The following is a 12315-nucleotide window of genomic DNA, read 5'->3' as shown; positions in this document are numbered from 1 at the left end:
AAAAAAAAAAAGCGTCTGATTATCGTGCGACTCAGCTGGGATTGTCAGAGACTTTTAAAAGCATTTTTTCTACAGCCTCTTTGGCCAAAGAGGTTGTAAAAAAACGCTTTGAAAAATAAATTTAAAAAGTTGGCCACGCCCATCTAGTCCCCTTACCCCCTCCCCCCACTAAGCCACGCCCACAGAACTGATAGAAACAAATTTTACATTTCACCACTGGTATACAGTATTTATCACACACTAAGAGGCTATCTTTGAAAATGTTTCAGACATTTTAATTAAGGTAAAACATGGCCTCTTGGATCTTGGATGGAGTAAAGGCATGAATCAGTTTACCAACAGACTCCCTGATTGCCAGAACTTTTCCAGATCCAATTTAAAAAAGGAGCTTGTGCTTGGATGTTTTGAGCCTCAACCTCATGAACCTGCTGATATATATCTTTTGACTTGCTACTAAGGTTTGTAAAGCTGACAGGAAACAGCAAAGGGCCTTTCCTGATGGTCCTACACAAGGGGAAGACAGGTGGCTATCTTTAACAAGGTTTTGTAATCCTGTTTTTTCTACTTTTATTTGGCTTTTAACTACTTTGTGTTTTATATACCTTTCTATTTATCTTTTCAAATTAGATCGCTTTAAAAGGTTCACACTTACCTTTGTCGGAAACAGATGTTTAATTTTATGAATAATTTATGTTTTATATTGTAAGCTGTGTTGTACAAACTGCCGTTATGTTGCAAGGCATCTAATATATGCCTTGGACAAATATATTTTCTGGGATGAGAAGATTCTGATTCCTGACAAAGAAGCTGATCATTTTCTTCAGGTTGGATTATCCCATAATATTTACATTGAAGGGGAAGGATGAAGGAAGGGAGGGAGGGAGGAATAATCACTGCGCACTGTTACAGGTCCATTTAATATAATATCCCTATATCTGTATAAAATTATTCTAGTATTAATTCAGAGTGGGTAACAAAATCATTCTGAAGCAGCCAAACTTTAGGTGAGAAAATGTTCCTTCATGTAGAATTATATGAAACTGGCTAGTATTGTCATATTGCTTTGTTGCATCGCTCTGAAGTAGCTTTATACCAATGGACAATTATTTTGGGCAATTTTCATCCACCTCTACCTTTGAATCAGGGGTGAAATCTACTTACCTTCCCAACCGGTTCGGAAGCCACATGCACACACGAACCTTCTGCGCATGCTCAAACCCTTCTGTGCATGCGCAGAGGGTAAGAAACAGGTTGCTTCCTGGTTGAAACCAGGAAGTAACGACAACTGGGTGGGTGGGCAGAGCCTCATGCCGCCATCGCTACTGGTTCTCCGAACCACCGGCTGCCATCGCTACCAGTTCGGCCGAAATGGTCCGAACCGGGAGCATTTCACCCCTGCTTTAAATTTTCAAATTCATATACCCTCCCAGGCTAATTGCCTGTTCGATCATTCTTTGCATTCTGTGAAATTGTCATGATGATGGTCCCACCGGAGCTATAAAACTCTTCCTCTCCTCTCCTTTCAAACATTTCTCACCAAAGGAAGAGAAGAGGGAAATGTAAAACGAAAAACAACTTTCCTTCTTTTTGGAATATCAATGGTAGAAAAGGGATATGTACATTGCTCAAATACTAATGTCACACAAATCATTTTCTAGTAGAAATACTTCTGAACCTCTATTTCCAGGCCCTGAACTTTACATTTAGCAAATTCTGCTATGTATCACAATGAAATATGTAGGGACAGTTTTCTAAGGATTGACAATAGGATGGACAAGATACATATACCTACATATTACTCGTGAGAACCCAGAGATGGAAAACATGAAGAATTAAGGATGGAAATGTATGAACCTGCTGATTAACAAGGAAGGGAAACAATGAGGAATAAATTTGGGGCACACTATGGGGGGCAGCTAGTAAAAAGTCTTGAACCTATATTTCTAGTTTAATCCATCTGAAAAGAAAGATCTAGTCTTGAGCAGTAATTCATATTGTTTCCTTGCAGCACTGAGAGAAACCAGAAGATGGAAACTCAGAGGAAATAAGTCAAAGAATCTACACGGCTTTCAACCCCCACACCCTCAAATTTAATCAAGTGCTGAAAAATGCCAGAGGCTCCTTTGATACAAGTTTGTTTGTTCTTTTCAATACACAATTTAAATTAAAGTTTAATAATGAGAGGTGATTATCTAATGATTGCCTTGAAGTCTAGAGACACTCCTTCTTTTCCATGTACGCAGTGCTGTCGTTTGCTTTCAGAAGGCAGTTAAAAAAAAAACAACAAACCACCATCTCAAACTGTGAATAAGGAGGGCAAATCCAATAGAGCCAGGCAGACTGTCTGCCTTGCTGATATTAGCATGGAGGCTGCCCACGTGGTGACTGCACATTTGGAAGCTTTGAAGTTCAGAAAATAGTAGGAATCTTGCTTCAAGGCACCAAGGTGACAGCTAGTGGTTTAGGTTGCTACGGACAAGAATATGCAAGAGGCTCTAACAGCTGTTACCTCTCTCCAGAAGCGCCGTTATTTGAAATGTCAGAAATAGCCTGTTAGACCAAGATAATGTTGTCTAAAGTAATGGGCACATATGCTCTTTGCTCACACCATTGTTACTCTTTCCGTTGGGATATAATCACAACTATTCTTTGTCAAAGACTGGGTTGCCATGGATCTTCTATACAAGTTCATCATCTTGTTAGTCTCAAGTTCAGCCATAGCCACAAACAGAATGCAAGGATCCTACATTTCCTTTTTCATTAGCAAGAGAATGGAATATCTTTTCCTGAAGCAATATAAAGGAAAAATTAATATAGGGAATAAATTACACAAAGAGTAAAGCATCGTGGGCAGTATATTGTCTCCCATGATTGAGTGCAATCCAATATCTGCTCTAAGTAAGGAAATTGATTTCTCATCAAGGGGCGATTGGCAGTGGTAGGTTGCTACCGGTTCACCCTGGATCGGGCAAACAGAGAGCGGCGGTGGCGGGAGGCTCCGCCCACCCGCCTGGATGTCTCTGCGCATGCGCAGAAGCTTCTGTGCATTTGCAAAAGTGTCACACTCACATGGGAGTGCCCACGCGCCCATGGGCAAACCAGTAGTGGCTGAAATTGAAACCCACTACTGCTGAGTGGGTCGGCAGGGAGTCTATAGAAGGAATCTCCAAACTTGGCAACTTTTAAGATCTGTGGACTTCAACTCCCATAATACCTTAACCAGCATAGCTTCTGGGAGCCAGAATAGAGTTCTGGGAGTTGAAGTTCACAAGTCTTAAAGTTGCCAAATATGGAAACCTCTGGTCTATAGATAAGATCTTTCTATCCTGACATGGAACCCTTTATTTTTACATTCTAATATTACTCAATACTACTAGCGCTATATCTGGCTGTAGAATTTCTAATCCGAATTTAAATAATTTCTCTTGTTACTTCATTCCAAAAAATGTGTTTTACCAAATTTAACTTACAAATTCCTTTACATTTATGTTATGCCTTTCATTCCAGGGTGGTACTTGTTTTGTTTTGTTTTTTTGTGCTCACGGTTTCCTTGGTAAGGTTTTGGAAAGTGGTTTGCCATTACCTTCTTTCTAGGGCTGAGAGACAGCAGCTGGCCCATCAAGCTGGCTACATGCCTGAGGAGGATTAGAATTCACAGCCTCCTGGTTTCTATCCTGGTATCTTCAAAGCACCATACCAAACTGTCTCCCCCAGAAAAAAGCATGCTCTGTTCTTTTTTTCCTTTTATGTATTGGAACTAATAGCTACATTAAAAAAAAGTCTTTGTGCTCAAACTGTACTATTTATTATTCTTCCTTCATGAAAGTAAATAGTAACTTCTTGGTTTCTAAAAATATCCATAATTTATTGTTATTTCCAAATCAGTAAATAGCAGTAAATCACTAAATATCTTAAAAAAAAAAAAAAAGACAGGTTCTGCTTATACATGTTTCTCATAATTCACAAATGCACTTCTAATCTTGCGCTACAATTTTATTTCTATATTTTAGATCATTTCTATGCCACCCCAATCATATAACTCTAGGCTGCTTTCTACACATAAAAACAGTTTTAAAAACTGCAGTAAAATAATAGAGTAAGAAAAATGGAATAGATATACTGTACCCCTAATATCTTAAGATGCAAAAGTCCAATGAAAAAAGACTCTTCAATTTTATTTATTTACTTGATTGATGAAAAGGATTATCTTTACCTCGAGGGTTGGTGCAGAGACAGAACTGGCATATTTTCTGACCTCCCCCTTTCTCCTCCCTTTAGCTCTACAGAGGTGGAGAACAGACAGCATACTTTGCTGACTCAAATTTGTAGGGTAGCCAGATTCTATTTGAAGCAGACAGTCTCCAAGGTAACTAGGGCCCAAGCCACAAAGGGTTTTGTAGGTTATAATCAGCTTTTTTAATTGTATGAGGAACTTATATTGAACCACTATTCAGCCATTGAAGAGCCATCGCTCTCTGCTCATTGGGTTTTTGCTGGGGAGGCTACAGCCCTCTGCATTATGAACCACTTGAAGTTTCTGAATAGTTCTCAGAGCCAGCTCCAAGAAGAGAGCACGGCAGTAGTCCTTACACAACATGATGAAAGAGTGAATGACTATGGGCTGCAGATCAAGTTCCAAGAATAATGCCCCAGTTGAAGCTGGGCAAAAGTTCTCACAGCCATAGGTTGCTGCTGCTGCTGCAGGAACCTATGATTCCAAGAATTCTCTTTGATCCCAAGACTTCTTCTTTCTAGAACAGTGCATTCTGGAACACTGCAATCCCATCTGGAGGAAATATGCAATTTCCAAGGAACCAGACAATTTCTGAACAAACAACCGCTCCATCGTACAGGATTCAACTTTATCATATTTCAAATGATCCAGCCCTTGCCAGCCTCCAGACACTTGGATTTCCTGTTAAGCCAGTATAAGGGTAGAAAACTGAAGATCATCATTATATTTATGACATCCCGCATCCTAGCCAATGCAGCATTTAAGTAATTCACAATAAATGCTGTAGAACTGCTTGCCAGATCATTTTATTAACTCCTCAACTGCTTATTGGAAATCAACCAGATCCCTAAGTTGCATGAAATGAATCATCCTAACTGATCTTTCCTCCTTGCAGACATTGGAGATGTCAATTCACCTCCGAGTGACCAGAAAATGACCAGATCATGACAAAGGGGTGAAAAAAAGCATCCTTTAATTTCAGATCATAAACCAACTGCAGAAGGGTAAAAATCATTGTATGAATTGAGCCAGTTATGTCCTGGCACAAACCCATGTTTGGTGGCCATGAACTCCTGGGCTGTACCCAATCCATTTCCCAGGTATAGAAGTTGAAATGCACAAGAGCTGAATGAATCAACCACCATCTCAGGACTGAAATCAAGGGACCAAGGAGAGGATATTTGTAATACCCCAACACTGTAAGAAGAAAGCCTATTAGTTTATGGTGCAAAAAAATCAAGAATCTTGTAGTGCCTTTTATGATGAACAAAGGTTAGTAAAAGGCATAAAGTTTCATGAGATGCAGTAAAAGTTTATACCGATTTAATAAAATTTGTTAGTTGGAAAAAATGCTTCTAGTCTCCTGATCCATTGCCCAGCAGTACCCTTAATTCTTTAGAGCACAACTTCAGCCACAAGTATTTTCTACATGAGCTACCTCAGAGTCATACCATCTTGTCAGAATTTCAAAGAAGGAATCATCACCTTCACTGGGGTTGCTGAAGCACCAAAAGTGGAGAATAGATTTCTTAGAAAATATCACCCTGTCTTTACTTACCTTAGTTTTGGCGACTTATGTTATGTGCACATGTTCATCTGTTACTAGTTATGGATAAGCCAAAGTCTTATTATATATAGATCTCAAGTCTCACTGGCCATAGGGTTGGAGCAGCTGGGCTAGAAGCAGGGAGGGACACCAAATTTGTCCAACATTGTAGAATCCTGTCCTAGTTCTCAAGTTCCTCCAATTTTCCTCCAACACCCACCCCCCAAACTAGATCTTCACAAAAAACAATCCCCTATTCCCCCTCCCCTTCCCCTCCCAAATCCAGCATCACTTTACAAGTTGAATTGGTTGTCTGAATGTAGGTTATTCCAATTAGGCTTGGTTCATACGCTCCTACCAAGCAACATCCTCGAAGTTGTCCTATTACCGGGATTCAGAACGATACAAACACTTGAGTACACTTTCATTGCAAAAGGAAGGGGATTCTCTCAAGTTCTCCCTCATATTTCCAGAGCTCCAGAACTGACTTCCCACATTCTCATTCCAGGAAGAAAGGAACCTTAAAACCCCCTTTCAACTCCCCTCCCCCCAAGGGTAAAAACATAGCGTCTTCACAATTGAGGTCTTAGCACTACTGTACATCATAAGTCTGCAACAACAGCAGTGTACTGAAACAAAATAAATTCTGTTTGGTATAGGGGAGCTTGTTTCCAAGAACAATGCAATAGATTACTTTGTTAGTCTTGAAGCCTTTATTCAATATGCTGTCAATGCTTCAGTCAGTCGTTCCTTTATTATTGCAATTTCAGGACCTAGTTTATCACATAAAACCTCAAGGGGATTCAGGGTGAGAGGGGGTCAGGAGGCAATATTTTTCAAACTTTTCCCCATCCCTTTGGAAATAGCCTTCTCCTGGAGAACCAGATAGCGCCTTCTTTATCTGCCCTCTTTACAGAGGGCAGATAAAACAGATAAAGCATTCTAATTTATAGGATGTTGCTGGGATAGAGAATGCTGTGTGTTTGTGTGTGTCCATGAATCAATGGTTTGCCCCCTTAATGGCTGCATGTGGTGGTTTTTTTTCTTCTTCATCGATTATGTAAGAAGATGTAAACCACTGGGAGTCCTTGGCGAGTTGGCAATAAATAAATAAATAATAAATCTTAACCCAACTTCTGTTCTTATCCCAGGCTAGCTTTAGCGTTTATTGTTTACCAGTGTTGGAGGAAGCAATAATTTCTTATAGTGGTGCTTCAATTTCTTACATGCTGCAAGTAAAAAGCTCCAGCAATACTTAATCTTTCCTGCCAATACCATGTTGCCACTCTGAACATGGGTGGAGGAAATATGGATCTGGAAGCTCCCTTGTCCTGTCCTTGGCTCTCTTCTCCTGTAACTGAGAATCCCATGTTAGTGGAAGAGACCACTAATCTGCAAATAGCATGTTGCAGTCTCTTAAGACAACATTTCCCAATCTTTACAGGTTGGTGGCCTGGCACAGGAGGGGGAGGGGGAGGAAGAGGGGATGGTTTTGTGTGATGAGCAGGCACGTCCACACAGCTTTATTTGTGTGAGCGGGGTTGCAAGCGTGTGCTCCGGCCCACCCTACTCATGCGGCCCAGTTGCAAATAGGCCACCGTTCGGTAGTGGGTTGCGGCCCACAGGTTGCAGCCTGCTGTCTTAAGAACAAAGCAGACAGGAAAATCAAAGATGGGGACAGGAGACACTGAAGCAGAAGCGATTCCATTGTCACCATAATTCCCTCACATTTTTGGGGTGTGATATATGAATTGGGAATTAGGCCGGTTCTAATTCATCACACTGGCCAAATGTATTATCTACCCCAAAGATCAGCCTGTAGATTGGAACGTAGGATGACCTCTACTCCCAATCATCATTCTGACGCCAGAAATTGTTTGCACAAGTGGATACTGGTCTCCCATTCATGGTATAAAAGACAATGGGTGCTTTTGAGAAAGGCATACCAGATACTAGCAACATGTGGCCCTTTACATTAGAGGAATGGAATTTGTCTGCAATTAGAATAACAAGCTAGGGTAGCTATTGGCAGAAACATACTTCTGGGCACCTTTGACAATGTAACAAGCAGATTTTTAAAGCTTGTCAGTGTTGCCTAGAAGTGAAACTCTTTAATGGCTGCTAATAAAGCAAACTGAAGTTCTGAAATATTTCCCACTTCCAGTACTGTTCTTTCTTAAGCAAAGAGGAGGGGGAAGCAAAAGAGAAAATGAATAAATCTTAAAAAAAAAAACCCCAGCTTGTTTGTCAATATTCCAACTAAGAGGAGAAAAGAAACGAAAAAATACAGTGAAATTATTCACTTTCCTGTGTGAATGTATTGTGCATTAGGATTCTTTAGGAATGCCATGATAACCTGAGGTTTTGGATGTTCTTTAAAATACAAAATAAATTATACTTCTTAACTTTATAGAGCAAAAGAACACAAGGCTTCAATGTTGGATTCCATGCTTGTTGAATTAGTTTAGTGTTACTGATCTGCATAAAAGTCTTTATCTTGCTCCTCCCCCAAAGCCTCCGTGAATACTCTGCCCTTAAAACATTTTGTAAAGTGACACACACATATAAATAATTTGTAAAACTATCCTTCACTTCACAAAATATTTAGAAACAGCTCCAAAACAGCACAAAGCCCCAAAGAGGAAGGAAATGGGAAGACTGTTAATGAATTTCAGTGTTTTTCTACTAAAATAAGAGTCAGATGTAGTAAGCCATCAAAAAACTCTGAATGCCTCAAAACCAGCCTGATGTCTTTCATTTTTTCTTTTTAATGAATCACTGCTCTCTTTGTGGAATGAAATAACTGTTTTTTTTGTTTTTTTTAAAAAAAATGCTGCTTCCCTCCTCTTACTTCAAGTTTAGGTGGTCAGTGCTAAGATGTAATTTTGCAAGATGTAATTTTAACTTCAATAAGCACTTAAAACACATCTTATGCATTTTATTCCACTGGCTCCTTTGTCCTTGGGTGACTGCTGATTATCCAAATCAGATTTCCATAACATGATTACTTCCCTAATGCACAAATATAATCAGGAATTTGTATTGTAGGCCTTTAGTTAAGAGGGCACAAAAGTAATCATATAAATCTCATAAACATTTCCCTGTCCTGAATGGTATCTACTCTCATAACGTTCTTTTCCCAGTGTATGAAAGATCCTAAACTGGCATGTTTTCTGAAATCTGCTCCTGAATTCAATTCCAGAGGCAGGAACTACTAGGGAATAAATTAACAAGTCAAGGGTGGCAGTCTAGAAATAAACCAGGTAGTAGGAGCAAATAAGGCAGGCAGGAGTCTGAGAAATTCAGCCTGCACTCCAGAAGACAGGGGAGCAGTGCACACAAGAGAGAGCTTCCTATTTCTGGTTAGTAATCAAATCAATGATGGATCCGGAGTCTTCATTACGAGATGCCTGTAAGAACTTGCCTTCATTTCAGAAGATATCCTTAAATTTCCTATGCCACCAGCAGATAGAATGAGGTCTATAGGTTCAGGAAGATAAGTTGGCAGAAAATAGGAGATGGAATTTTAAAGACAAAGGCATGAAGGAGGGAAAATTACCCATTGAAAGCAAAGCAAAGTTGGTGAGGAATTTCTCCCTTCCTTTCTGCATAACTGTTATTGTGCACTCCATTAGCAGTGAGTCCTTGAGTGTCAGTGCTGATATTTAAAATGATCCTCACTTGCTTTAAATAAGATGTTTCAATTCCACCAAGCTGTCAGGAGCTCAGGCAAACACCAGGAATAATGGGCAGAGTCTCCTTGCATTGTCCTAGTTAATAAATCAGCAAAAACACAAATGCAGACAACAGATAGAAAAATTACAGACAGTCTTACCTCTTCTATTATGGCAAGATAGAGACCCTTAAGACAAGGTAGGTATATAAATGGATATGTATTTAAAACTTAAGCTTTAGTATCTGACAAGGGCACAATATATACTGAACATCCCACCTAAACACATTCTCCTAAGTATATTAAAAATATGGTGAATTTTGCTCATCCTCTCTTTCCTATCCCAAATGTATCTTGGATGTTTGATTGCCATTTCTCTCTTTTTTTAAAAAAAACAACCCAAGACTATAGTATTCGGTATGAGATTTCATAAAGCAGCTGGAGTGGGTTGGGAAAGAGAAAGACAAGGTGGTACTACATCTACCCTGTTTCCCCCAAAATAAGACATCCCCTGATAATAAGCCCAATCAGGCTTTTGAGCGCATGGCAATAAGGCCAAGTGCTTATTTCAGGGTTCAAAAAAATATAAGACAGGGTCTTATTTTTTGGGGAAACACGGGTAATCACAAGAAGGCAGAGATTGGTTTAGAGAAATTATCAGGAGCAGCAGAATGTATAACTGCACATGTCTCCGTTCTTTTTTCCTTTCCTTTTTATTATATTGTTATAAATCTTGATACATTATGTTGGTTCAATACAGTAATGTTTATACAACATTAATTGAAGATTATTAGGGTTTTATTATTTAGAAAACTTAAGAGTGTTCAGAATAGCGAAGAGAAAAAAGTGTTTCTACCAATACTAATTACATTTTACAATATCAATATTACAAGCATAAAATTATTTGACCTTTTCATCCATAGTTATAGCTGTGCTCATAAGTTTAACAAACCACTTGAGGAGCATTTTATAAGTAAACATGAAGGATCAGAGAAAATACATTTTTAAAAATTTATAATGTGATTCAGATTAAAGTATTAGGCATCACAAAAATAGCACAATTGTTAAACAAACCATAGCAAATAAAGGAAATAATAAATAACCTGGCTAGTCTTGTGGCCAGGGTAGAGGAAGGATTGAAATCCAGAGGGGGAATTCTTAGGTCTGCTTCATTTCCAGCCTTTCATGGGGAGTGCCGCAGGGGTTGGTCCTCTCGCCCCTTCTGTTCAACATTTATGTGAAGCCGCTGGGTGAGATCATCCGTGGTTTTGGGGTGAGAGTCCATCTGTACGGTGATGATACTCAGCTGTACATCTCCCCCCCAGACCACCTCAACGATGCCCTTGATGTGATGTCTCGCTGCCTGGAGGCTGTGAGGGTCTGGATGGGGAGAAATAGGCTCCGACTCAACCCCTCCAAGACCGAGTGGCTGTGGTTTCCGGTGCCGCAATATAGTCAGCTGGTGCCATCGCTGACTATTGGGGGTGACTATTGGGGGTGAGTCTTTACCCCCCACAGAGAGGGCCCGCAATCTGGGCGTCTTCCTGGACGCACGGCTGTCTTTAGAAGAACATATGACGGCCGTGGCCAGGGGGGCTTTTTATCAGGTTCGCCTGATCCGCCAGTTGCGGCCCTTTCTGGACCGCGACGCCTTGTGCACAGTCACTCACGCCCTTGTCACCTCCCGACTGGACTACTGCAATGCTCTCTACATGGGGCTCCCCTTGAAAAGCACCCGGAGGCTTCAACTGGTCCAGAATGCGGCCGTGCGAGTGGTTATGAGTGCAACTCGTTGTGCCCACGTGACACCCCTCCTGCGCAAGCTGCACTGGTTCCCAGTGGTCTTCCGGGTGCGATTCAAGGTGTTGGTTACCACCTTTAAAGTGCTCCATGGCATTGGACCCGGGTACCTTCGAGACTGTCTTCTGCCACCAGTAGCCTCCCACTGGCCAGTTCGCTCCCACAGAGAGGGTCTCCTCAGGGTGCCATCAGCCAAATTATATCCGCTGGCGACACCCAGGGGGAGGGCCTTCTGTGGGAGCCCCTGCCCTTTGGAATGAACTCCCCCCAGAAATTCGTAAAATCTCTGATCTCCGTGTATTTCGCTGTGCCCACAAAACCATGTTGTTCCGCCAGGCTGGGCTATCAATATAGAGATTTTAATTGGTTTTAAATGGGATTTTAAATTCGGGGTTTTATAAATTAAGCCTATCATTTAATAATTTTAATTATTTTTAAATATTGTCTACCTTTGTGTTTCTAATTAGGCTGTACACTACCCTGAGTCCTTTGGGAGCAGGGCGGTATAGAAATAAAATAAATAAATAAATAAATAAAATAAATAAATTTATACATGGGAGACAAATAGATGAAGGCTATTTAAAGGCTATCTGGAGGCTATGTATTCCTCGCCTTATAACCATTCATTTAGTGACCGGTCAAAGATACATCAGCACTGAAAAAAAGTGACTTATGACTGTTTTTCATACTTACAACTGTTGCAGTTTCCCCATGGTCATGTGATCAAACTTCGGATGCTTAGTAACTGGCTCATATTTATGACGGATCCCAGGATCATATGATCCCCTTTTGCAACCTTCTGACAAGCAAAGTCAATGGGGAAGCCAGATTTATTTTACAACTGTGTTACTAACTGAACTGATTTTAAGGGAATAGCATAACATTATTTTGGACCTCAGGAAAACAGATGTTAATTAATACAGAGCAAAGATAAGTAGGATTTTACGGCAGGAGAAGAATTTGGAAAAAGGGTTGGTACTCCTAAAGAAGGTGATCAAGAATTAACAAACAATTCCAATGAGAAGGGGAAAAAAAGACAACAAAAGAAGCCAATGTGATACA

The 12315-nt window shown here is 40.3% G+C and overlaps 1 protein-coding gene across 1 annotated transcript in view; it reads right to left on the bottom strand.

Annotated features, from left to right (window-relative positions):
* The window catches only part of SDK2 (sidekick cell adhesion molecule 2), a 443151-nt gene that overhangs the window by 111079 nt on the left and 319757 nt on the right, over window positions 1–12315 (bottom strand). The gene's annotated exons all lie outside the window — the stretch shown is intronic.

This window comes from Pituophis catenifer, unplaced genomic scaffold, assembly GCF_029215685.1.
Source record: "Pituophis catenifer annectens isolate HBS135680 unplaced genomic scaffold, rPitCat1.0.hap2 SCAF_2, whole genome shotgun sequence".
Taxonomy (NCBI): domain Eukaryota; kingdom Metazoa; phylum Chordata; class Lepidosauria; order Squamata; family Colubridae; genus Pituophis; species Pituophis catenifer.
The sequence above is the reverse complement of the archived record's forward strand: the minus strand, read 5'-3'. Positions and strand labels throughout refer to the sequence as shown.